The following is a 25,734-nucleotide window of genomic DNA, read 5'->3' on the forward strand; positions in this document are numbered from 1 at the left end:
CTGTAACAGGCCATGGAGGCCCCTAAGGTTGTGAGACGTTGAGGGTCCCACATTATCTAGACGATCGGCTGACAGATGGCGGTAAGGTTGTCAAGTTTACGTGCTGGCTGCCCTTCGCCGCCAGGAAGATTCCTGATACTCATTTCTGTTAGAGGCTGAGTCGAACCCAGGGCCATATTGCGACTGGAAGGATTTGGTAAACTGAAAAAAATACACCTCGGAATTTGATCCCGCGACCTTCCAGCTTGTAGCATAGTGCCAACCAACTACGCTACCGCGTGCCCCCTACTAAGTAGGCATAATTTGAAACAGTAAATATATGCGTGGGGATCCAAAATATTGCTTACGACCTACAAGTTTCCAATTTATTGTGTAATATTTTGTGAGCGCATTGATTTCTGCATATGCCTTATCATGCATGAAAGAGTACAAGAGATCCTAAACTCCTTTCCTTTGATACGACACGGACCGCATAGTAAACGACACATCCAACAGTTTTTTATTGTTGCATGTGTTATTTGCCGCAGGAGCGTGTTTATCAAGCTGTTGCCGCGGGAACGATGGAGGATATACAGACACAGCTATGTGATCTCATAAGCCTACTGTTATTTTTTTCAAAAGCGAACTAAAACGATAGCGGATTGTAATACTACTAACATCTGAATATGCCACAATCGGATTATGAATATTCAGGCAGTATTTTGCCCATATCTCAAATGAGGGGTGTATCCTTCGGTCGAGAGTTTATGATGATGACCACTAGCGCTGTAGCTGCGTGTCTCCAGGCAGAGCTGCTGATGAACATTGATGCCTTGCTACGCTAGTTCGTCCTCGTGTCTTGCGGCAAGGCTGACGAAATCTGCAGCCGAGGTATTCAGCTAGGAGGTTTAGAAACCTCGAGTAACCAGGTTTCTTGGGGGCATCGAACCGCAGTCTTCCCTATTGCGAAACAGAGCTGCCATGATCAGTTACACGAACTCTGTTAAGCTGCAGGTCGGCATCCATGTGGGAGTAGTACAAGTTTCGTTCTTTTGATCTGGTGCGTTCGCCAGATTTTGATGGTGTCGCTAGAAACGAAAATGGAATGACATAGGACCACTCCAGCCTTGCGTTGTTAGCCTTGATGTTGATGTATGCCAGGTGCATATTTGTAGTAGGAGACATGGACATCTGTCAGATATCGCCCTGTATAGCCACAAATTCATATTTGTGCTTCTATAAATAATAATAGCATTGGTAAAGTATTTGTAAATAAAAGTTGTACACATTAAGAGGGGATGCGGTAGCGTAGTCGGTTGAAGCACTGTGTTACAAGCAGGAAGGTCGTGGCTTTGATTCCCAATGAGGTCATCGAATTTTTTCAATTTACGTACTCCTTCCAGCCACAATATGGCCCTTGGGTCGATTCAGCCTCTCAACAGAAACGAGTACCAGGAATCTTTTTTGGGGTTAAAGGGCGGCTGACGCGAAAGGCTGACAACCTCATCACCATCTGTAAGCCGATTGTCTAAAGAGTGTGGCAGCCTCAACGTCTCACAACCCTATGGGCCTCCATGGCCTGTTACAGGGATAGCTTTACCTTAACCTAGACCTTAATGACGCGTAGGTTTATGTGTATGTTTGGTAATTGGACATTAGCGTAATTTAATGTACGGGGTATACCGGACCGAAGCGGATTGGCATGAAAGTCTTCCTACGACTTTTGCTTCAGATTTCCATTGTGTTTTGTCGAAATTCGTTGAATATTTTCGGTTACGAAGCATGCAAACACGCCATCCATGTTTTAAATTTGCGTAGCCAACTTAATGCAAAGAACGTGTATAAATGTGAGTTGCAAATTAACGTAGGAATATCCTGCATGTCGTAATGCAGTAATTGTTATATGTGAGTATTCTTTGCAACCTCCGTCCATTCATTCATCAGTAATCTGTCAGACGCCAGGTCCACAGTCTCTTCCAAAACAGTTCCTCCACTTAATGCGATATAGAGCTTTCTCCTTAAAATACAGTATCCTCTTCTGTCCCCAAGGTCATCCAGCATCTTCTTACGTCTTCTTCCTCGTCTTCTTCTCACGTCTATCCGCCCATCTATCTTCACATACATGGTATCTCTGTTTTTGGAAAGAGACTATCCAGGAAAAGTGATAATGTGTTAGTTTTTCCATTTGTTTTCCACATCACAGTACAACAGCCGTTCAAACCACTCTGGTCACGTCTGTTGCTATACGAACTTGAACCATCTCGAGCATCATTTGCTCTGTGCTTCAAGTCGCTGCTGATGACGCTGCTTCTGGCATCAGTTTTTGGTTTTTGGTGTCTCTCTTCGTCTGATGCCTACCCTTTGACCTGTCCAGCAAGGGAGGCCCTGCCAGTAGCTACGCTACCGCTGGTATAGCTCTCAGGGTCCTTGGCATACTCAAACCCCCTCACCACGATAAGGTGGAGACACCAACGAGGGTTCCTCCGTCTATGTTTGGGTCTAATTTACAAGATAGCGTGTCAAACCCTGACCGTCGCAGCATGAACCATCAGCTCGAATAGCACTCCATCTTCCTGCTCTTATGTTTCTTTTTCATCTTTATCCAACTATTTGTATTTACCATCATCATACTGCTTGCCAATTCCTCCTCTAACTTAAATTTTTCAACACGCGATAGGGCACCTAGGATGTCGGGTCACCCCACAGTCACGTGCTAACTTTTAATTTCGTGTTCTGTATAAAGAGCATAAAAGATGCGGACCGAACAGGCGAACACACACAAGGATGGACGAGCATAAAAATCTCTTGTTTAATCATCTCGAAAAACCGCATTACTTAAGGAAAAGTTATACCGGAAAAAGTAATGTGTTTCACTTTTCTCTACAACTTTTGTTCGAGACATTCTTGGCCTGATGAATATTCAGGGAGTTAGAACCCCGACGCACGAAGAATCGCACGTAGCTCGTCATGTAAGACGTCAGTTGTCCAGTTTAAGCCAAAATTGGTTTAAATAATCAGGTAAAATGGGGCTTGCAACAATTCCTGATTCCCATTGGCTGTTTCAAGCTAGTGTCAGTATTTCATTCGTAGCGCCTCCCCGAAGCATTTGAAAAATTACAGGACCTTCCTTTGAAACCCTATAGTTGTTCAGCTGTTCAAGATATCTGATGCCCTGTGTCACTCGAAGGTTCACAACCGTGCTCACAAAACACCATTGAATCCAGGCCCGAACCACACACCCTCCCTCTCTCTGTTAACATTAGCCTCTCATGTAGGTCTTACAAATGATTTGTTCCCTTGAGTGTCCTCGTTTAGAACTGGCTAATTTGTGGTTACTCCCCTTCATACTACATTCCAACCCTTCTCGTTTTTCCCGATTGAATAACTGCAGTGTGTTAAATGAAGAATGTTGTGTATCATGCAATTTCCGTGAACACCCCATCGTGACGAAAACTTTTGGAGCCGGTTTTTGAAAACAACTGCAGAATAATGCAGTTGGCAGCAGTGCTGCAATATGTGTTGTGTAGGTATACAGTGGGTACCCACGTCAAGAATTCATGTGAAGGGGCTGTGTTACATACAGCTTGTACAGAGAGCTACCTGCTGGCCGCCGGTTGCGTCACGAGTCCTGTCCCACTCAGGGGAAGGCTGTACTGGGCGCATACTGAAGTTGGAATTGTCAAGTATTGTACACATTGTAACTGCTTCTGAAACACTGGATGTTTCATGGACGTGGCTGGAGTCATCCTCAAAATGTCTCCAGTGCACTGTACAAATAATTCTGTACTTTGTGAAGAGAATATAAAACGTAAGGATATTTACTGTCTTCACTCATCTACTTTATATACAATCCATTTCATCAGAACCGCATCCAGACCGACTGTTGATCTCATCGAACTCTTTATTTAATGATTACGGGGGAACTCTCCGAAAGTAAATCTGCTGGAGCTGGTACTTCTCATCTGCATCTGGTGCCGAGGCTATGAATGAGAGCTGTGTACATTGCGTGCCTTTATGGCTTGATGTCAATGTACAGGAGCATGTTTGTCTTTACTTTTGTTTTCGTTTAAAATACCCTTTAAAGTAGTCGCAAATTACTTTTTTTTTTATTGCTAGTGGGGTGGGACTAAGTCCCTTGTACTGCGGCCACTTCTGGCCTATTGTACCAGCCCCAGATGATAGGTTAGGGTGATTGTGGAGCAATTGGTGGAATGAAGATTGGCAGGGGAAACCGAAGTACTCGGAGAAAACCTGCCCCAGCGCCACTTTGTCCACCACAAATCCCCCTTGACCATACCCGGGATCGAACCCGGGCCTCCGCGGCGGGAAGCCAGCGACTAACCGCTTGAGCTATGGCGCGGCACTCGGAAATTACTTGAAACGTTTTGACTGCAGTATCAACTTGGTAAGGTAAAGGTGAAGCTGTCCCTGTAACCGGCCGTGAAGGCCCATAGGGTTGTGAGACTTCGAGGCTCCCACATTTTCTAGACAGTCTACTCACAGATGGCGGTAAGGTTGTCACTCTTATTCGCCGGCCGCCCTTTACCCTCAGGAGGATTCCTGATACTCAATTCTGTTAGAGCCTGAGGCGACGCCACAACCATATTGCGGCTGGAAGGATTAGGCTAATTGAAAAATCGAGAATCGAAGCCGCGACCTTCCGTCTTGTAGCACAGTGCCTCAACTAACTACTTTACCGCGTGCCTCGGTATCCACTTGTTATGACAAACAACAGTTGGCCTAAATTAATTATTTGTGTCGAGGCCTATACGCTATTGTTTTATGGTGGAAATTGTACCTTAACAGCAAGCCGAGATTTAAGTCTTTCTGATAGGGACTGTAATGAAGCATTGTAGGGTAGTATGTTTTTATGTTTGGTAGTGCATAGTAGTAGCGCTGTAGCTCCTAGTCTATTTTTAGATTGTGCTCCCATCACCAGGTCGCAGGCTCTGCTGGCTTCACTAACAAAGTTTACATTTAACCAGCAGTCGAACAGCACCGCACACCACATCCTACTTACCCCAAAACTGATGATGTGGTAACGGATGGGTTTTGACTTCTTGAACTTCTCTGCTTGACAACTCGTTTTACCGAACCGAATCGGTTGCTGTGTGCAAGTACAGAGTATCCATCCAGTAGTATCAGTACAATAACCATTGTAAATGTTACCTTGCCAGTTAATTGTGTTTAAACGAATTCCCCAGTGCACTACTTGGCAGCCATAGGCGTAGTTACTCACTCGAGATGGGGCCATTTGTGGGCTGTCTTGAATACATAATAGAACTTGGGTTCCTGATATGCGGCGAATTTCTTGGATCAGCTTCTCAGGGGCGGTTCCATGGGGTGTGTGTCTTTAGAAACCTCTATTTTCTTAATATTTTGGCCTTCCAATAACAGTCAAGCTTCATTTAGTGGCCTCTGCGGCCGTGCCATAGCTCAAGCGGTTAGTCGCCGGCTTCCCACCGCGGAGGCTCGGGTTCGATCCCGGGTCCGGTCAAGTGGGATTTGTGGTGGACAAAGGCGCTGGAGCAAGTTTTCTCCGAGTACTTCGGTTTCCCCTGCCAATCTGCATTCCACCAATTGCTCCACAATCACCCTCACCTATCATCCGGGGCTGGTCCAATAGGCCAAACAGTGGCCGACGTACCAAGTGGACTCAGTCTCACCCCACCCCAAGAAACTGAGACGGAAGTAGTGACGTCTGGTGTAAGTTGGTTGGTTGTGTACTTGATGCTGTGTATCATCTGTGGAAGGTGAGAAACGTCGAACAGGTTGTAAGATTTGAGGTTTTCACGGCGGTGACTGTGATGAAAGCAGTTTTCTGGGGTGTGGCGCCGTGTAGATATTGTGTTAACTGACGTTTTGGAGGAACGTATCGCCTCCATCTTCAGGGTAGAAGACAAGAAGAAATCCGCGAGCGAACCAGCAGACTAGATATTGTGTTAACCGACGTTCCAAATAAAACGTCGGTTAACACAATATCTACACGGCGCCACACCCCAGAATGCTTTCATCGTCCAACAGGTTGGTTGCGAAGTGAAACAGTATGCCTGGAGGACAAATACGTCCGGATGCTGGAGTAGCACTCGCTTTATAAACAGGGCAGCCCGAGTCCCCTACGCTACTGGAAAGTGTATAGAAGGCTGTGGCTGTTCAATTAATGATAAGCGTCATCCGGTCTATGTTAGAAACGAGTGGGCCACCACCCAAATGTAAGGTTGGTATTCTCAGGCGAAGTAAATTTTGTCACGTGTTGGGTGTATGTCACGCGACAAGTAACTTCACGCCTTATTTGATACAGCGAATTTATTGAACACTCGCTCTCACAATCACACAATTTACAATCTCACAATTACTGCCATCGGCAGTATCACGAATACTTCTCCTGTAGTCACTGCCATGCACTCGATACAACCCAACTCGGAGACTGCTACAATTCAACTGGCTGTTTAATCGTTACTCACTAGTAACTGGCTCAATCCTCACTCACTACTGAATAGTGTTCGGTGCTCCTTATTTTGCCTGGGCACGGACAACACAGAAAACAGTTACGTGATAGGTACCGCTGTTGGGTGACGCCGTGTTTACAGGTTGCCTAGCAACACTGTCGAGAGTTGTTTACTGCTGTGTAGTAAGCGCGGTATCCCTTGTCACCACGGCAATGGTTGCCTGACACAGTTGCTCTTCTGTTACGTCACCGCAGGGAAGGGGGTGTTTACCGAGCATTGCGCACTGATGGAAGGAGTGGGGGTATGTGGCATCACTCGCGAGACCGCAGAGTTCACGTGACTCCCACTTCCTGTTGCGCCATCCACGTCACAGTATATTCGGCTATCGAGGCAGGAACACATACTTGATATGGCTCAGTTAAACACTTACGCCACACTGTCATGGATTAATGAATTCACTGTTTTGTTCGGAACATATTGTCACGTATGAGGGGTTCCGTGACTGCTAATGACTGGTTGCGGATTGGATGATTAGATTTATTGACGCCTTTACAATTACAATCAATTATACCAGCTCAATCAAAGACTGCCTAGGACTCGCTCCATTCCTTGCTGGACTACCAGTGTGTTCTCTTTTACTGTGACTGACTTGGTTTTGATTTACGAATCAGTGACTTCTTCAGCTTCCTTTGTCCGCTGGTTAACACTCCACAGCTGAACATTCAATGTTCTTACGAATGACTCCGTATGAATTCACGAACGAACTCTCTTTTATAACTTGTGGCGAGCCGAAGAGATACCACTATCTCGAGCAGTACGTCTATTACCGCTTCCATTTGTTGCCACAGGAACATGTTTTTGGCGAGCCGTTGCTTAGCAGTGGTCACATTTTCACAGTATCACTCATAGCACATCCTCAGCCGTTAGGGCCTGTGCCTTAGTAATACCGTAGAACTGTGTAGGGAAATGCCGTGCGTTCCATTTTCAAACATCCCGCCTCTATTGCCATCATGGAAATATGTTTTCACATTACTACACATTCCGTATTTGCGCTTCTTCTCTTTTATTCGTTTATAAATTGCACCCAGTTTTAAGTGTCTTCTTTGATTAAGACCCGCCGTAGGATTAAACATTTTTCGTAAATGGAATTAACATCTCCATTACTGTTTCCGTCTACTGTCTAAGTGCATTCCTCGCTAAGTTCTTTTTTTCCTCCGTGGTCTGGTTCTTTCGTTTTATTTTCTGCTACTTATGATTCCGGGCATAAAATCCAACTAAAGAGTTTAGTGGCTTATTTACTTACTTTCGCTTTTATTTATTTTTTTCGTTTATTGACTGAAAGGTTTAAGGTTGACATTCCCGCTAGTTATTCGATGCTATCAGCATTTGGAGAAAGAAATCAAATAAGTCTGGATTATAAATTAAACAGTAAAGTTTAACATGAAGTATTCGATGTTTTGATAATGGGAATTTTCTCGTTACCAGATGGAACTGATGTAATTGGTACTACTGCAATTGTTATTATCATATTTGCTCCCTCGTAAATGATGCCGGAAGCAGCGACTTGAAGCACACAGCAAATGATGCTCGAGATGGTTCAAGTTCGTATAGCAACAGGCGTGACCAGAGTGGTTTGAACGGCTGTTGTACTGCGATGTGGAAAGCAAATGGAAAAACTACCACACTATCACTTTTCCTGGATAGTCTCTTTCCAAAAACAGAAGATCGCATTAAGTGGAGAAACTGTTTTGGAAGAGGCTGTGGACCTGTCGTCTGACAGATTACTGATGAGTGAGTGAAATGATTCGATTCATTTGAAAATGGGTCATGTCCCCAGCTTAGTCATTGGACATGTTTGGTTTTCTAACCGATTTAAATGAAATACTCATCGCGCTGACTCAGTCTCTTTTGTGAAAACTGTACCATGTGAATATGAGACAAGAGTATCTTCCCTGACAAGCTACACGACGACCGACTTGGCTGTACCTTGTGCAACAGTTTGGTTGAAGAGGTGCTTGCTCCAGTGTAGGATGCAGAACCGCTGTCCCTGTCTGAGGATTCTCGTGGTTTCCGGCCTTCGAAGGTGATGTTATGGTAACAAATTTAAATATGCCACAATTTTAGCCCCACTCCTTTCCAGTTCACCGTACACAATCCTCTCACACATGTCATTATGTTGTGAATATTTTCGTTAATGACTTAGCGTCTTAAGGAACCGTGATAGCGTTGTTGGTATAGCGACTGACTACGGGCTGGACGACCGAGAGGCTAGAATTTTCTTTTCTCCACGTCGTCCAGACCGATTCTGGAGGCTACCCAGCGAATGGCTTCCAGGGGTAAAGCGGCCGGGACCTGAAGCTGACTACTCACCTCCAGCTTGTGCCGATGTCAAGAAAACGTGGATATATAGATCCATTCCCCCATACGCCTTCATGGCATAGTGCGTAATTAGTTAAGCACAGGAGCAACTCTACCTTTTTTACCTCGTAGTTGGTTGAGGTACTTTGATACAAGCTGGAAGGTCGCTGGTTCGATTCTCGATGACACCTGAGTTTTCAGTTTACCTAATATTTCTAGCCGCAGTGTGGCCCTGAGGTCGTCTCAGCCTCTAACAAAAAATGAGTACCAGGAATTGTCGTGGGGCTAAAGGGCGGCCGGGATGTAAGTCTGGCAACCTCACTGCCATCTGAGAGCCGATTGTGTAGAGAAAATGTGGGAGCCTCGACGTCTCACAACACTGGGCTGTTACAAGGATATCTTTACCTCATTCTGTAAAATATTTCACATCCTCCCGTTATGTCCTGTCTCCCAGGTCAACGTATTCTCAATTAATTCCCTTGAAGCTGTAATTTCATTGTACCAATGATTTCATGATGTACCGCCATGCTGTCGACTGTCTCGACCTGCTCCTTGAAGCTCTATTGCTTAGCGTGTTGCATCCACTGTGTTACTTGGTTATAAATATGTCTACAGATGTATGAAACGTTTGTGGCTGTGTTGAAAGGCAGCACCATTCAAAATAAACGGAAACCAGACTTTACTGGGTTGGACTACTTGTTTCAACATAGCGCTTGGAAAAGTTAAGTGTCTTCCTTTCATTCATGGCCTCTCACACACTGGGTTTCTGTTCCCTTCATTCTTCATGTCGCCATCTGGAGTCAGACACAGAACTGCACACACTTCCAGTCAGCTGGACAAGTACACAAACACGGTAGAAGCAACAAATCAATTTCGTGGCGGGAGATACAAGATTACAATTTTGAAGGTCACAATTCATTTCAAGTAACGGTACAGTAGACCTTACCGACAGTGAAGATGTCAGGAAGTTACCTCAGGTCGTCACTCAGGCGTGCTGTGATTGGTCACGAACATCCGCTCCTTGCGCAAAGCCCGGGCCACGATTTACATAGCGAACCCTCGCAGTTTCTTGTATTCATTCCTTTATGATTGCCTTTGATCAGTTGTTAGTTTATTATTTTAGGGGCTGTTGTAAAAGGGAATTAAAATAAATTCCCTGCATTATAGAGTCTGATAGTTTGTTTACCATGTTGACAACACTCCGCCGCAGTATGCTCTCATGAGTCGCTTTAATCCAGTCCACACCCTCTCGCACGATGTTTTAAGATCCGTTTTAATATTATCTTCTTCACACGCATATCTGTTATGTGATGTTGTCCGTCAGGGATTACTATTAAAATGTGCAGTAATACTGTGTATGCCTCGTCTTCATATGTATACATGCCCTACCCATGTGATTGTTCTTGTGCTGATTGTGGGAACACTCGTACTGAGTGGTGAACAGTGCAAGTCATTAAGCTCTTAGTTATGCAGTTTTCTCTATCCTTCCTTTTAGCTTGTTCTATCTGTTATATTCACGTTTTCCTCGTCACGTGTTCTCAGATATATCTGTGATTTTCGCTTAGCATAAGCGACCAACTTTTGCTCTCACAGAGATGTGTACAATAATAATTATATATTTTTTAATCTTTACTTTCTTTAACGTAGATATAGGGAGTAAAAAAATTTATGAGTTGAATGTAAGAAGCATGTTCCGAATTTAATTTGCTCTTAATTTCTTCGTCAAAGCGATATTTTATTACGCGGTAGCATAGTTGGTTGAGGGGCTATGCTGCAAGCCGGACGGTCGTGGGTTCAAGTCCCCATGAGGTCATTGGATTTTTTCAATTGATCTATTCCTTCCAGCCGCACTATGGCCTGGAGTCGACTTAGCCTCTAACAAAAATGAGTACCAGGAACTAATTAATTAATTTTTCTGGCAAGTAAAGCGCGGCCGGCGCGTAAGGCTGACATCCTTAGCGTCATCTATGAACCGATTGTCTAGATAATGTGGGACCCTCAACGTCTCACAGCCCTATGGGCCTTCACGGCCTCTTACAGGAATAGCTTTACTTTTACTTTACTTACTTGTTCCCAGATGTTTGACTTCGCACACATTTTCCAAGAATGTATTAGCTGCCTTTGTATTGAGACATGCATTCGGTGATGAGGCGTGAACACATAGGCCTAGAAGTTTTCTGTCCTTTAATTTTTGCCTGGGTGAATTTCACTCCTAGCGGCTACAAAAATTTGTGTTCTATTAGTGGCATTTATGTTTTCATTCATATAATCATCACAGTAGTCAAGATGCTGATGTGTTGCCTTCATTTCAAGATCCTCAAGATTTCTCTATGCTTAACGTTCAAACGGCCTTCCATTAAGTCGTCTGGAATTGCATTGAGGAGCACTCTTTGAGAATATGTTATCTCCCATTTTGCTAAGGGCATCCATTTTCCTCTCTAGTTGTGTTCTTTTCGCCAAATACATGACATCTGTTTACTTTATGTATTTTTTCCGATACATATTCAACCTATGGCCTTAAACAATTTAATTTTCTCGCTTTGAATACTGTATCTTCGTTCAGCTTCGTATCAGACGTAGAGAAAATGTGGAGCTCATCCCTTTAATTAAATGTGAATGTACATTCTTCAAAACAGTTCTTTCTTGTCCAACTGGTGACATACGGTTATGTAGGGAACTTCTGTTTGAAAACTATAAGCTTCCTTTTTCTGACCGTTCCCATGTCGTTTTTCTCCTTCGAATACGAGAGTAACACGTTTTATTAACGTAATGTAACCAAAGCCATGAATTCCATATGACGTTTGGTGCCCAAGGCTGGTTTGTAACTAGTGATATGCGAACTTCGCAGACGTGTGAACGCTGTGTGCAGATGAAGTAGTAATGCTGATAATGTGACATATGCCTTTGTCCAGGGCATACATATCAGGCCTAATAGCTTGAGGTTGACAACTGGAGTATTTTCTTACCTGTTCAATAACTATTTATGTTCCTGTGCTGCTGCATAGTCTTTTCGTATGCTTGTTTGGTTAGACCCTAAGAAAACTGCGCAATACTTAATGTATTATACAGAACGAAAGCATTTTTGGATTCGGCCCATTACAAGCTGTATGAGATTTAAAAGGCGACAGACACTTTGAAGGGACTGATTCTCGGACACGGAGGGAACGTGATGGTACGACTCGAGCTGATATCCACTGAAATGCTGACTCATGAGACCTGGCATGTATGAGCTTCTGGAATTTGAAATGACCTAGAGCGTGATGCTGGTTTTCTCGAGTTAGAACCAGCTGTATTTGCGTGCGGTCTTCTTATTGAATTTGCGTTGTAAAGCCGGAGAATAAAAAGAGGTGCTGATTTTCTACACCAACTCTAACCTCTTTCAGACGAACAGGAACGAATGGCATGCTGATTGAGAATGGGTTCATTTAAATCTCGTATTCTGGGCTTAACTGTTTTGTGGAATGATAGGATGTTTATGAATTATGAATTGGAAGGATGTGGAAGGAAACTGGTGTTCTGTGTTTAAAGGCGCTATCTCAGCATGCCTCCAGAATGCTAGGCAGGAGATCTAACTACTAACCCTTGAAATTGACTGCAATAAAAGGCAGCAACTGGAATATGTGATTATCAAGTATTACATTATAACCAATCCGTATATCGGGTGACCGAGAGCAACAGCCAGTTAGGAACGTACACCACATCCTGGACTAACGAGATACTGAAGAAACAGAAAAACAATAAACTTGCTGATGGCAATGAAAGGGTAATACTTGAATCCCAAATGCCCAGTGTGTCAACCTCTGCCGCGGGCCAATCCCAACAGGAAGAGCGGTCAGTGACTTCCTGCTCTGTGCGATAAGTCGAAGTGTTGCGATTGGAGAAGAATTTCCGTGGGTTACAGTACATCACCGTCGCCTGCGGTCTTCTGTGTTTCCTGTGCGAACCGCGCCGATACCTCAGGAAAGAAATGCTGCATCGAAGAACACTTGTGAAGCTTGTGATAACAGTTGTTTCAGTGTCATGAAGTAACATATAAAAGTTCCCATGTCACCGTGATATTGAAATATCGAAGCTTGATATATCGGATTGTTACCATTGTTTCGCGCTCGGAACGTGGTCACTTCTGGTCGTCTGTTTCCAAAGAGTAACAATATGTGGTCGGATGGTAACACTGCTAACGCGTTAACTTCTGGTATTACTTTAAAAACGGGGTCACGCGGTAGCGTAGTTGGTTGAGGCACTGTGCTACAAGCCGGAAGGTCGCGGGATCGAATCCCGATGAGGTGGATTTTCTCAATTTACCTAATCCTTCCATGTGGCCCTATGGTCGACTCAGCCGCTAACAGAAATGAGTACCAGGAATATTCTTGGGGGTAAAGGGCGGCCGGCGCGTAAGGCTGACAACTTTACCGCAGTCTATGAGCCGATTGTCTAGAAAATGTGGGAGCCTCAACATCTCACAACTCTATAGACCTCCACGGCCTGTTACAGGGATAGCTTTACTTACTTTACTTTTATTACTTTACAAACACGATAGCCCAAATCCTCGAAACCGTACAAGGATACAGTGTTCTCTTTAGTTTGCCCACATATCTCGTTGACATACCTAAATACTGTGTTAGGTCCGTCACTATTTTTATTTTGAGGCCCTGGAGATCGAATTCTTTGTCCTCAATTCCAGCATCCCAATTTCATTACAATTCTTACAAAGTAAAGCTTACCCGTCGCACATTAAAATTTTAATTACACATTTTCTTATATTTTTACGGATCACTAGTGGTCTGAATTTACTTCTAGTTCACTCGTTCTTTCTTAACATACTTTCCCATTTCTCTATGTATATATATGATCCTGTTCTCTGACATTACTCATTATTTGATTCTAGTATCTTCGTAATGCCGGTCACAGTAGATGCGCGGTCTGAGGCATAAACTATGTTCGCTCGCTCGGACACTGGGATCCTGAGTTCGAATCAATCTTAGGGCATGGATGTTTGCCGTGTGTATAAATTTATTCTCTGTTTGTGTTGTCCTATGTTAAGGTAGCGGCCTTGCGACGGGCTGATCACTCGTCCAAGGAGACCAACTGTCCGTGAAATATGATTGCGGAACTGAATAAGAGGCCTGGGCCCTGAGTGGGCTGGAAGAGCCATTAAAAAATAGTATGTTCCTATTCCTGTTTTTCATCGATATCCCTGAACCTCTTATCCAAAATGTGGTCCAAATCTTTGTTCCTTCACCTGTCATTATGTCCCCAAGGTATGAGTGTGTCCTATTCGTGCCTCTTGTCACATGAGAGGGAATTTGAGTAATCGGGACTAGATAAGTGGCCGCCCCAAGTATACAATATGTACATAAGACAAAAGATGGCTTTCCTGTTACTGCGTTACAAAAATGTTGTCTTTCGATGAACTGAAACGAGTGATGCAAATCACAGAAAAATATTTACCCTAGAAAAACAAATTGTATTCGGTTACTTACTAAACACGCATATGCACGCATATCCGTGCGTGCCTGCATGAAACAGATCTCAGTACGGTAAGCACTACTTATATTTTCAGGAATGTACTTTCAGCACAGCTAAGCAAGATATACTTGTATCTGCTGTCATCATTACTAGGCAGCTGGAAGTCCGCAGTTTGTGAAATCTGTAGTCTGTAATCCAACAAAAATTTGGGCGTACTTGAAGACGCAAATAACCTGCTAGCTAAATATTCAGCAGTTCCATGCTTTATTTGAATACAAGTTTCTTTTTTGTGCGTAACAAGGACAGTTCACAATTATGACATCTTTACATTATAGGGAAAGCTGGGAACCAGAATCGATAGATTGTTAGCTTCATTGCACAGTTCTAGGGTTTAGTAGCAGTACTGTTATTTTCAACACGAAGAGCAAGTTGCTAGCATTCTGTTGTCTTATTTCCTTTCACAACCCTCGGATAGACTTGATTAGAGACGCAGCGGCTTTGGTAGCTGCCGACGTACTCTACCCACACCGGGGGAACAGCCGGTGCAGTTTCCTTCAGATGCGCCGAGTCTGGTAATGAAAGCTACTAATGTTTCACTTCTCCATACGCGTTTCTTGTGAGCTGATATCACTTCAGAGGGCGACCACTTGTTTGTCACTTATCACACGATGCGTTGGTATCAAATGACAGAATGTCGTTGCAGCATAATGAAGATCCAGCAAGGCCGGAAGAGGGGCGAAGGGGCAGACCGGCCCTTATCCGTATGTAGACTTTCCAAGCAAAACACAAAACCAAAAGGTTATTCGCACATCCTAGTAGTTTGTGAACATTTATTTTCAGCTGGGAAACTTAAACTAAACAATTGTGACTTCACCGCCAAAACATTTCTTCATAGGTCCAAATGATAATCGTGTGATGTGTGAATGAATAATGGTAGCAAGCTGGAGGAGCACCTACATTTTAGGCAACCTCTTCTGCACAGTTGTCCACCGGGGCAGCCTGTCTTCCTCTCTTCAGAGTGTTTCTCGCATTGTTCACGTATTGTTCCCATAACGTTCGTCCGAGAATGGCTGCATTCGGGTCGTCATCATTGACTTTGTTGCAGTCCTTCGGAGTTCGAGTCCCGGTAGGGTCAAGAATTTTCTCTTCTCCAAGTAGTCCATACCGGCTCTGCTGTCCTTCCAACCTCCTGTCTAGTAGGTACCGGGGTAAAGCGGCAAGGGTGTGAAGCTGACCACTCACCTTCAACTAGTCCGACTTCAAGAAAATGTGGATGTATACATTCACTCCACCATACGCCTTCATGGCTAAGTGCTTAATTAGTTACACACAGGGACAACTTTATTTATTTTACCTTCAGAAACAAGGGAAGCGAACCCATTTATATCAAACACATCACTTTTGTTTTAACTGGCTGCGGAACTTTCATTTTCTAAAATCAACACGTATACATCATATGCATTACGGCGCGGAGTTAGCAGAATTATTTTGTGAACTGACATTTTACAATGCTGAATCAACTCTTGAGAGTATGTATCAAATGATATACGTCAGTCGTTTGGAGGAACAGAAACTAAGTGAGGACTTCCAACCCTAACTAAGCTTCTAGCGAAGCACCCCTTTGTTACTATTACGTAGGAATTTGGTTGATTGAAGCTTCTGATCTTCTCTGTTGGTGTGAAGCCTATAGGCTTTTTCTGTAATGTTAGTCCCTTGAAAAGCAAGTCGTAAAATTAACTTTTTGTGGAAAGATATTTTTCCCTGATCATTGCAGCTGTGGAGTCAGCGAAGCGGCCATTTTGTTTTCTTATTTTCTCATCCGCTCTCTTTTTCTTCCCTTCAACCTCATATTCCTGTTCTTCTGTCTCCTTTTTCTTCTCCTTCAGCCACCTGGTGTGCGCAATTGTGCGTTTAGCTTATGATGAAAGAGTGTCAGAAACATTGAATTAGAGAAGATCTCTTCAGGAGAGTTGACCAAAGAGATTCGGGAGCAGGTCACAACAACTTTGATATGGGAACATATGTGTTACGATTGGGCGTACTTCCAGTAACATTTCTACTAACGAAAAACATTTCCTTTCGCTCTGTATTTCTCTCTGATGAGCAGCATTGAATGCTATTGTACCGGATGTATACGTGGTAATATTCAGCTCTGCTGTTGCTTAGATAATGCAACCACAAGAGTTGCGCGATAAGGAGTTATAAAGAATTGGAAGGGGGGACTGCAAAGTCTGCTGGAGTGCTGGAATCTTACTAAAGTCCGAAGGAAGTCCGGGAGGGAGGTCATGAATGCTGAGTTCCCGGAGGAAGACGTGTCTAGAGTGAGGAGCATGCGGTATGCAGTCAGCTGATCATCCACAAAAGGTATTACAGGGCTGTCACACACACAGCACACACGTCAAATCTCGGATGATATTATTTAGGACTCTGTTTTTACTTAGTTATTGGTTGGGCCTGCCATTTATGATTTTTGGGGCTACATTGTAGATGACGGTTGTGCTTTTATCTCGCGTGATGTAAGTTACAGTGTTACATGTAAGATATCGACCACTTTTGAGCATGTCCGCTTGCAGAGACGTGTGTTCCGAACTTGATACTCGGAAAGAAGCTGAATCCTATTACACGAGTTCGGTGACAGGGCCGTATGCAGTATGTCTTTAAGAATAAAATAAATGGTGTCCATCAGTAGAGGCACTCTGTTAGTTTTGCCTGGATTAAGACGGCTTGCTGGTCTTTAGCTTCTGTGTATTTGTATCGCAGCACGTCACAAGTTCAGTGCGACCTCGGCCGAGCAAGAGGAGTGCAGCATTTCCTGCTAGTGGCTTAGACATGGCTGCTAGATGTAGCTACTGCGCAACTCAGGGTCACGTACCCATGTCCCGCCAAACATTCTGTAGGCCCTACATCACTCGAACACCCCATACATCTTCACAGTAAAAAAAGGTCAGAGGCAAAGCTGTCCCTGTAACAGGCTGTGGAGGCCCATAGGGTTGTGAGACGTCGAGGCTCCCACATTTTCCAGACAATCACAGTGTGGTGGTTAATAATGAAGCACAGAGACGACTGTAAATATTATCTCAGAATGACGATAAGATGACGATGATGGTGATTTTTAGTATTGTCGAATATGACAGACGGATGTTCATAAATATTGTCTCTTGCATTAGTGACTTTAAACGCGGGTTTGACTCGATGAGTCGATTTTTTGGATGCTTACCAGGCGGAACTACAATCAGTTATAACACTTTCAGTCTTACTGTAACTGTAACATTTCGTAACTACGAACAGTGATAACACTCTGAAGGTTACTGTAACTGCGCTGCATAGAATAAAGGCTTCACTTCTTCCTCTGACGTCTTGTGTTCTCTGCTCACTACTTCTTCTGACTTCTGCTTGAATCTCGCTGGAACTCCTGGTTCCTCGGTTCTTTCGTCTGGCAAATTGCTTCAGTGTTATAATGTTTGGGCGAACCGTGTAGAAGTCGCATCTTTCAACAGTGCATTTATTGTGATATTAGCCGTTACTGTGCTGTGAACAATTTTTTTGCCGTGGATATCGGCTGTCAACAGTTGAAGTTACACTTCGTGCAGTGATTCACTAGAACCGTTGCGTAGTGATGGGTGTCTATTCTTGAACGCATGGGAAGTTGTTTACCTATTCGTTTCATAGAAACGGATCAATCTGTCAGAATATTTTATAGCTTGAATTGGAAGGGTCTGTTTGAAGGCAGGCCTACTGTTCAGGCCTGAAGAGAATGAGAATACTACAAGAGGAACTTCAGTTACCGAGCTATTGATGAGGTGTGGATTCGAACGGGATTCCTACAGAATACAAATGCAGGGTGTTGCTACTGCACCGCTTGTCTACCCAAATAACAAATTTTCAATTACAAAACGAAATAAAATTAATTTAAAATATACGGTCCTGTCGTATGATAATGGTGGCAGTGGTGATGGCAGTAATAGTGACATTCACATGAAAAGTGGCCTTAATCCTCTAATGAATATAAATTTATTTGTAAGCCGCTGGAAGTTTCGCTTTGCATTTTAAATAGCACTATCGTATGGGATACTCGTTGAAATTTCAAATGTAGACTTCAGGCCGCATGAACTGCATTCTGGTTTTGCATTGACGTCACTGTGTGTTGTCAAGGATTATGATCCGAGAGATCAATGTACCGTATCATGAGGGCAGGTCTTTTGGACGAACGTAGAACCGTAGGAATTCGTAATGTTTCATTTCTTATTTATTTTGCATTTATAATCTTTTCTATCTTAGTTTCCGCAAGAATCACAGCGACAACTATAGGATATATAATGTGTATAATAAGTGCGGTCTACACAACAATGTTCGTGAAAAACAAAATATACTCTATTGTATCAACATTTGTTTTATTTGCTGTTAACGCTACATGTTAGGCTATCATCAGGCGTACAGTGATAGTAGTCATGGTTCTTGAATTACATCTAATTTCGATATGGATCCATATTGTGTTCTTGTGACAGTATAAGGGCAGAAACATGTAGCGTCAACAGCAAAGTAAACTAAATGTTCAGAGATACTGGGTTTCGGAAACTGGATCTGTTTCCATCCTCAGGTGAGGGAAGACACCTACTCTGTTGGGTTCCTTAGAAAGAGCTAGCCTCAGTCGTCCAGGGATTGAGGCTAGCTCTTTCTAAGGGACGATAGACAAAGTCCGAAAACCAATATCTCTGTGTTATACACTATCATCAGAACCCTGTAGTATCTACAAAATAAGTGTTAATAGAACAGTGTCTATTTTGTTTTTCACGAATATTGTTGTGTAGACTGCCCCCATTATACACATTTTATATCCTATATATGGCACACAACAGGATGCATACTATTAGGACAGTGACAACTGACGTAAATTCAGAAACAGGCAGTATTTGTATATAATGTAAATTTTTATTTCGCTTACTTTTTTTAGTCATTTAGCGAAATTAAATTTTGGCTGTGGATGTAGCTAAGTGATGTCATAAGGTTTATAACATCAATAATGAAGGAATGCGCCTCCTCGCTCATGCAGAAATTTCTAGCGTCTGTATTTAATGTGCTTGGTTTCTGCCAGTATTTAATAGTGGCGGCATTAAAGAGCACAAAGGATGTGTAAAATAATTACATTTCTATGTGCTTCATCTGGATTTGCTTGTTAAGAAAATAACGGTGCAAATGTTTGAGTAATAACACCTCTATTGTTTATTTGAAATAACTTATTTGTAGTGTATTTATGTCACATTAAACGTTTTTATTATTTGATCATATTTATACTGGCGATGAAAACAGGATATAAGCCGCATAATTCTATAAACAGGGCGCTGATTTGATTCACACGTCTGTCTGTATGGCTGTGTTATTTCTGGCTGTGTTGTCTGCGCGTCCAAGGCTCTCCCTGAATACAAGCGGACACTGTTCGGAGACAGTGACGTTTTGAACTAGCCTTCCGGCGACGTACGTAGCCTGTATATCTCAAGAGCTGCGAAGTTACAGGTGCAGGAAGGTTTCTTTAGTGCCTTATTCACCTGAATAGTATTTAAAAATCCAAATCCTGCCACACAGGAAACTGCGTCCCCGTTGCGAAGATCGAATGATTAACGCTGTTTAAGAGTAATAATCCTCATGGTCCCAATTCTGAGCCACATCAGTCCAATCCTCACCGTACTGTCCTATTTATTTAATGTTATAGTAGTAGGAGCATGATACAGATATGAATTGCGTGCAAAATTTTAGTCTGGAAACCTAAAGGGAAAGAGACTGGTTTGGTACGCTAGACGTAGATGGGAGGATGATATTAAAATACCTATTTAAGGAAAAGGTAGTTAGAGTATGAAATGAATGTGTCTCAGTGAAGCAGGAAAGGGTCCATTGGCTGGGGAAATTAACACTGTAATTAAATTTTTGGTTGCATACAAACAAGGAATTTCTTGACCAACTTATCCAGTCTGAGGTAATATGTAAATATGTCCATCATATTGCCACCTCATGAAGAGTACGTTCATTCATTTTCATTCATCAGTGGCTCTACATCCCTTTGTTGGGCCCTGACCTCTTCAAATTTTTACACAGACGGTAGGACTCTTGGGCGAGTGATCAGCCCGTCACAAGGTCGCTCCCTATACACAGGACAACACAAACACAGAATAAACGCACACACAGACTTCCATGCCTTGAGTGAGATTCGAACCCACGATCCCAGCGTTCGAGCGAGCGAAGACAGTCTAATGCGTCAGACCGCACGGCCACTGTGTTCGGCCATGAAGATTACAAAAAGGTAAAGATAAAGCTGTTCCTGTAAGAGGCCGTGAAGGCCCACAGGGTTGTGAGATGTCGAGGCTCCTACATTTTCTTTAGACAGTCGGCTCACAGATGGCGGTAAGGTTGTCAGCCTTTTGCGCCGGCCGCCCTCTATCCCTCAGGAAGTTTCCTGATACTCATTTCTGTTAGAGGCTGAGCCGACCCCACGGCCATAATGCGTCTGGAAGGATCGTGTCAGTTGAAAAGAATCCACCGCATCGGGACTCGCGACCTTCCGGCTTGTAGCTTGTGCCTCAACCAACTAGACTACCGCGTGCCCGCCCTCCAAACTCCGAAGATATAGTGAAGAGCATTTCTTCACAATCCATTTCTACTCTCCACACTCTCGAAGGAAAGTTTTGAGGCTAGTGAATAAGTGGAAACATGAACTGAGGTTGCGTGTATGAGTGCTTGCTGTACAATCATGGTTTATTTGTAACGTCCCATGGGCTTCGGCGTTGCTGGAAACAGTGATGGAGACGTAGAATGACACGACATGGACGAGCCGTTAGAAACAGTATGAAAGTGGTTTTCAGCCTTCCCATTCCAGAAGTGACATTAACCGCGAACAGTGTCTGCAGGAATCGTCTAGGAATCAGGCGAGATGTGTTTCATATGAAAGAGAAGTACGTCGAATTAATTATCCTACGTTGTATTTATCGCATGTATCCCTGCGATGTTGCGGGTTTGTACTACTTGCAAACCGAGATCGCATGTTCGGCTCCCACTCTAAGCACGTGTTTTGCAGCGACGTTTTGTATTGTCCTGCGAAGGTTAGGAAGGTTTTGATGACTTCGTCATGCGCTTGACTGAAGGAAGGTTTAACGTTTATAATACCCAACGTTTATAATACCCAAGTCTTCTTCTTCTTCCTCCTCCTCCTACTGCTGCTGCTGCTGCTGCTGCTACTACTACTACTACTACTACTACTACTACTGCCGCCGTCCAGCTGCCTGGCCGCTTCCGAGACCATTCTCTCCAGTCCAGCGCCCCTCGAAGCTCGTGGTCGTCTTCCAGTGACACGTCCGGCTATTGTGTTGTTTTTTAATCTCGGCTTTAAAACTTTGCAGGATTATGATTTGAGCCACAAGCCCAACCCGCCAACTAGCTGGAGGATGACAGACTCTGTCAGGTTTACTCCTTGATCCAAATAGTCCGTTTTAGGGCGCCTTACTGCCTTGTGCTACACTCCATGCTGTCACCATGGAATGCACCTAGGAGATAGGGAGTTCACAGTTGCTGGCAGGGTATTTCTCATAACTGAATAAGGAACACCTAAATACTGAAGTCCATAGTTAACAAATTGATGTGGGCGAGTTGAGTCCACTTGACGTCGTCACAACCTAAGATCTATTTTAATATTATCTTCTCATGTCGGTTTTTCGAATGTCCTCTTACAGATAGAGTTTCTTACTAAAATTATACATCTGTTTTCGCATCCGAAGAAATTTGGCCCATCACAGTATCGTAATTTGATTAATTCAACTGAGCTGAGGGGATCGAGAATGGGGCAGTCACCTTCAACCTCTTATGGAACCGGGAGGTTCATTAGCGCGTTCACGAGACCCCATCATGTGCCAGTTGAATGTAGTGCACGCCGTCACACTCCATTCCGTTGAGATACTTTGCAGACTACACCTAGGTTTTCTAGGTGTCGGTCACTTCGTTCAGATTTTCTGACCACAATTTTGTATGCTTGTCTCAGCTCCTCAATGCAAGTTGCACGTCCGCCCATCTTCCAACTATATTGGATAATTTGAATAAATCCCCATGCTCCTTGGAATATATTGCCTTCATTCCCAGCATGGTTAATTTTTTTTAAATGTGATAGATGTAAATTGGTTAGGATGACAATGTTGCGACTTACCTGTTCTCCGCAGTGACCGCAGCTGAAACTTTTCTTTTTATCTCTGTTGAACATAGATGGAGCGATGTCTGATTTAATTCTATTAACGTCAGGCTGAGGTTGATGGCGTCATTTTGTTGTATTCGTGAATGTTATAGCTGTGACTTGCAATGAATGAAACTGTGAGATATGATATACTCTTTATGCGAGTGAAGTGTTATTTTAACTTCACGCCTTCCTACCAGACTTTTATATAATTCATATCTTTTCTTTCTTGTTTTCAGGTAAGTATTGTTACCATTATACCTGTGACGGCGGTGGCCACGTTTCTTTTCAAGGTAAGCACTCTTACGAGAACAAAATACAATTAAGATTCGTTGAAGTTACAATTAATGTAACGTAACGTTTAGACAATTTTTCTCAAATATTGTACTAAATAATTGAGACGGTCTCGCATTCAAAATACGAACAAAGTGTTCGCAAAGTAATGAAATGAAATTTGTAGCGCGAGAATTGGCACTGCTGAGGCGCCGAGACGCCGAGACGGTTACCAGATCATGGCTACATCCCTTCTCTACCTTCGATCCAAATTGGAACTTGCTGGCATGAATACATGTGGTTCTCTTGTGGTTCGTGTAGATGTATGTTTTGTTAAAGCGTCACAAAAACGGAGAATAATAATCTCGAGCAACTTTATGCCATCAAGTTTTCTGTCAGGCTGGGGGAGGACACTACCGATAACTGCGGAAAGATTAAGAAAGTGCTTGGTAATGATTCTTATCATATTGTGACATATTTGCGCTATGCAGGACGCCCCCTCCCCCGCCAGCAGTGGCGTAACAGCGCTGCAGCTGCTACGGTGACGGGTCGGTGAGCGCTCGGCCCCCTCCCCCGCGGTGACGTGCAGCGCTTCCCACTGTGACGTTGCAGGTGACAACATTGACATAGCGGGGGATGCCGCGGTTGCTATGCAGCAGTAAACACCTCTCGACAGCGTTGCCTAGCAACACCTGTAAACAAGGCGACTAGGCAACAAGGAAGCGAGGCGTTTTCCCGTTGTCTGGCTGAGGGTTTATAAGAGAACTACACTGCCTAAGAAGTTAGTTAAAATGTAGCCGCCGCCGAAGGCAGCTGGAAAATAGTAGCAGTCGCGGGAAGAAGACCCGAACGCGTGGTTGGAAGATTTGATGTGATTATTTGTGATGCTGCCGAGGGCAGTAATTGTAATTGTAAATTCTGTGATTGTGAGAGCGAGTGTGCAATAAATTCGCTGTATCAAATAAGGCGTGAAGTTAATTGTCGCGTTATACACCCAACACGTGACATGCTCAAGTATTTCAATGGCACAAAGACTTTGTAAATGGGCAAGAAACGGTGGAAGTTGAACCGCGATATGGACGTCGCGCCTCTGTGAGAACAAGCACAAACGTCGACCGTGTGGGGGCTTTCATTCGTCAAGGTCGACGTTTGATAACTCGAATGATGTCCGATGAACTTAATGTACGGTCCACCACATTGTTACACATGATTTGAGCATGAGAACAGTGCATGCAAAAATGGATCCAGGAAATTTGAATGATGATCAGTGAGCGCGTCGAAACTAAGTGTCAGAATAAATGATAGGTAGAGTGAGGAATGACACGCCACAGTCTCGAAGACAAAAGAAAAGTCTCAAAAAACAAGACAAGCTAGGTAGTTCATTAAGAATTTGTACCACTTGATGTCACAGTAAATCAGAAATATTATCTTGAATCCTGGGCCTTCTGAGAAAGAGGGTGATGCGCGTTCGAATGGAAATTGCAGACGATTTGATCCTTCGAGCTTCATCAGGACAACGCGTCCGCACACACAGCTTTGCCGTCAGTTACGAAAAAGTGCATCTCCATGCTTCCGCAGGCTCCTTGTTCTCCTGATTTGTCACCTTATGGTTCTTCTGCTTTGGTACTCACGTTCCCACTGGATGGCCGTTGGCTCGCAGCTCCTAGCCATGACTGACTTGTCACTGGCCGTCAACAACTACTGCCGACGGCAACTCGCTGTATAGCCTGGACAGGGACCGCATAGAAAACACTGCTCCCAACTATTCTGTTGTCGGCGCCGTTGCCTAACGATGGCTCACTTGTTTATTGAGCCATTTCTACGTAACGGGCAATATTTAAATAGTCATGTCACGATATGTATATCTTTCTATATCACACACACACACACACACACACACACATATATATATATATATACTTCTTCTTCTATACGCGTTGTTCGTTTTGCTAAAACATTTTCAGATTTCTATGGAACCCGAAGATTAATTTCTGTGTTCGCAGAAGACTGGACTAGACCCCATCCAGAGTTAAACGAATGAAGCCCCCCAAACGGTTGGAATAACATATTTAAAATTTGCCCAAGTATGTAGGCCTAGCAGAACAGGCAAGTTGAAGAGGGGCTAATTGCAAAACCAGATGATGGCAGGGAGAAATTTGTAAACAGTCTGAACAGAATTAACAGCGACAGACTCCCAAAAGGATATGCTCAGGAGATCATTCGAAAAATCGCCCTAAAGCCTGGACAGACTTGTGCCTGAACTGTAGATGATACAAAAGGAACCTGTCACGATGATCAGCTCGATCAAGAATGCGTGGATTCTGTATCAGGACTGCCTAGGTTGAAAATGTGGCGGGAACATTTCTCACTGGTTTCTGTCCTTGAGGTGGGGTGGGGTTTATGTGTATGTAGCGGCGCTTTCGATCTCGGGACTCTCAGTATCTGATGGCAGGATATATGATGATGAATTGGAAAGAATTTTGGACAGACGTGTTCGTGGCCTAAATGATTTACCATACCGGCACCTGCCTATAGCGATTGAGAACGACAACGAAAAACCTCAGTCATAATAGTCTGTGATCCTACCGAGATTAGAACTGAACACCTCCCCAGTACTAGTATAGAGCGTTGTCATTGGACCATCCTGTTCTATGGACTTGTTTCATAAATCATTTATTCTTGTAATCGTATTTTTCTCTCATTAACATACATCCATTCCCCCATACGCCTTCTTGGCGTCGTGAGGTAGGCACAGGGAAACCTTTACCTTACCTTACCATTAATATTGTCACGTATCGGGCGTATATCGCGACAAATAAATTCTCGATGTATTCGATGTAGCGAATTTTATTTCACATTCGCACTTACAATCACCCAAATTACAGATTTACGGTTACTGCTATCTGCAGTATCACAGTTAGTACACTCCAAATGCTGACTGGCTGACTCTACGTCTCGACTCGGCGGCTGTCACAGTACAACTCAGTACAACTCAGTACAACT

At 43.5% G+C, this 25,734-nt stretch overlaps 1 protein-coding gene across 6 annotated transcripts in view; it reads left to right on the forward strand.

The window, feature by feature from the left end:
• Positions 1–25,734, forward strand: part of LOC111863372 (protein C-ets-1) — a 492,047-nt gene that overhangs the window by 160,764 nt on the left and 305,549 nt on the right. Inside the window, exon 1 of one of the 6 annotated variants that reach the window (XM_023849639.2) lies at positions 16,505–16,616. The exons of the other annotated variants lie outside the window; for them this stretch is intronic. The gene's annotated coding sequence lies outside the window, so the exon portion shown is untranslated. Of the gene's footprint in view, positions 1–16,504; positions 16,617–25,734 lie in introns of those variants that run through there. 6 annotated transcript variants of the gene reach the window in all.

The sequence above is a fragment of the Cryptotermes secundus genome, unplaced genomic scaffold, assembly GCF_002891405.2.
Source record: "Cryptotermes secundus unplaced genomic scaffold, Csec_1.0 scaffold568, whole genome shotgun sequence".
NCBI classification, from domain to species: domain Eukaryota; kingdom Metazoa; phylum Arthropoda; class Insecta; order Blattodea; family Kalotermitidae; genus Cryptotermes; species Cryptotermes secundus.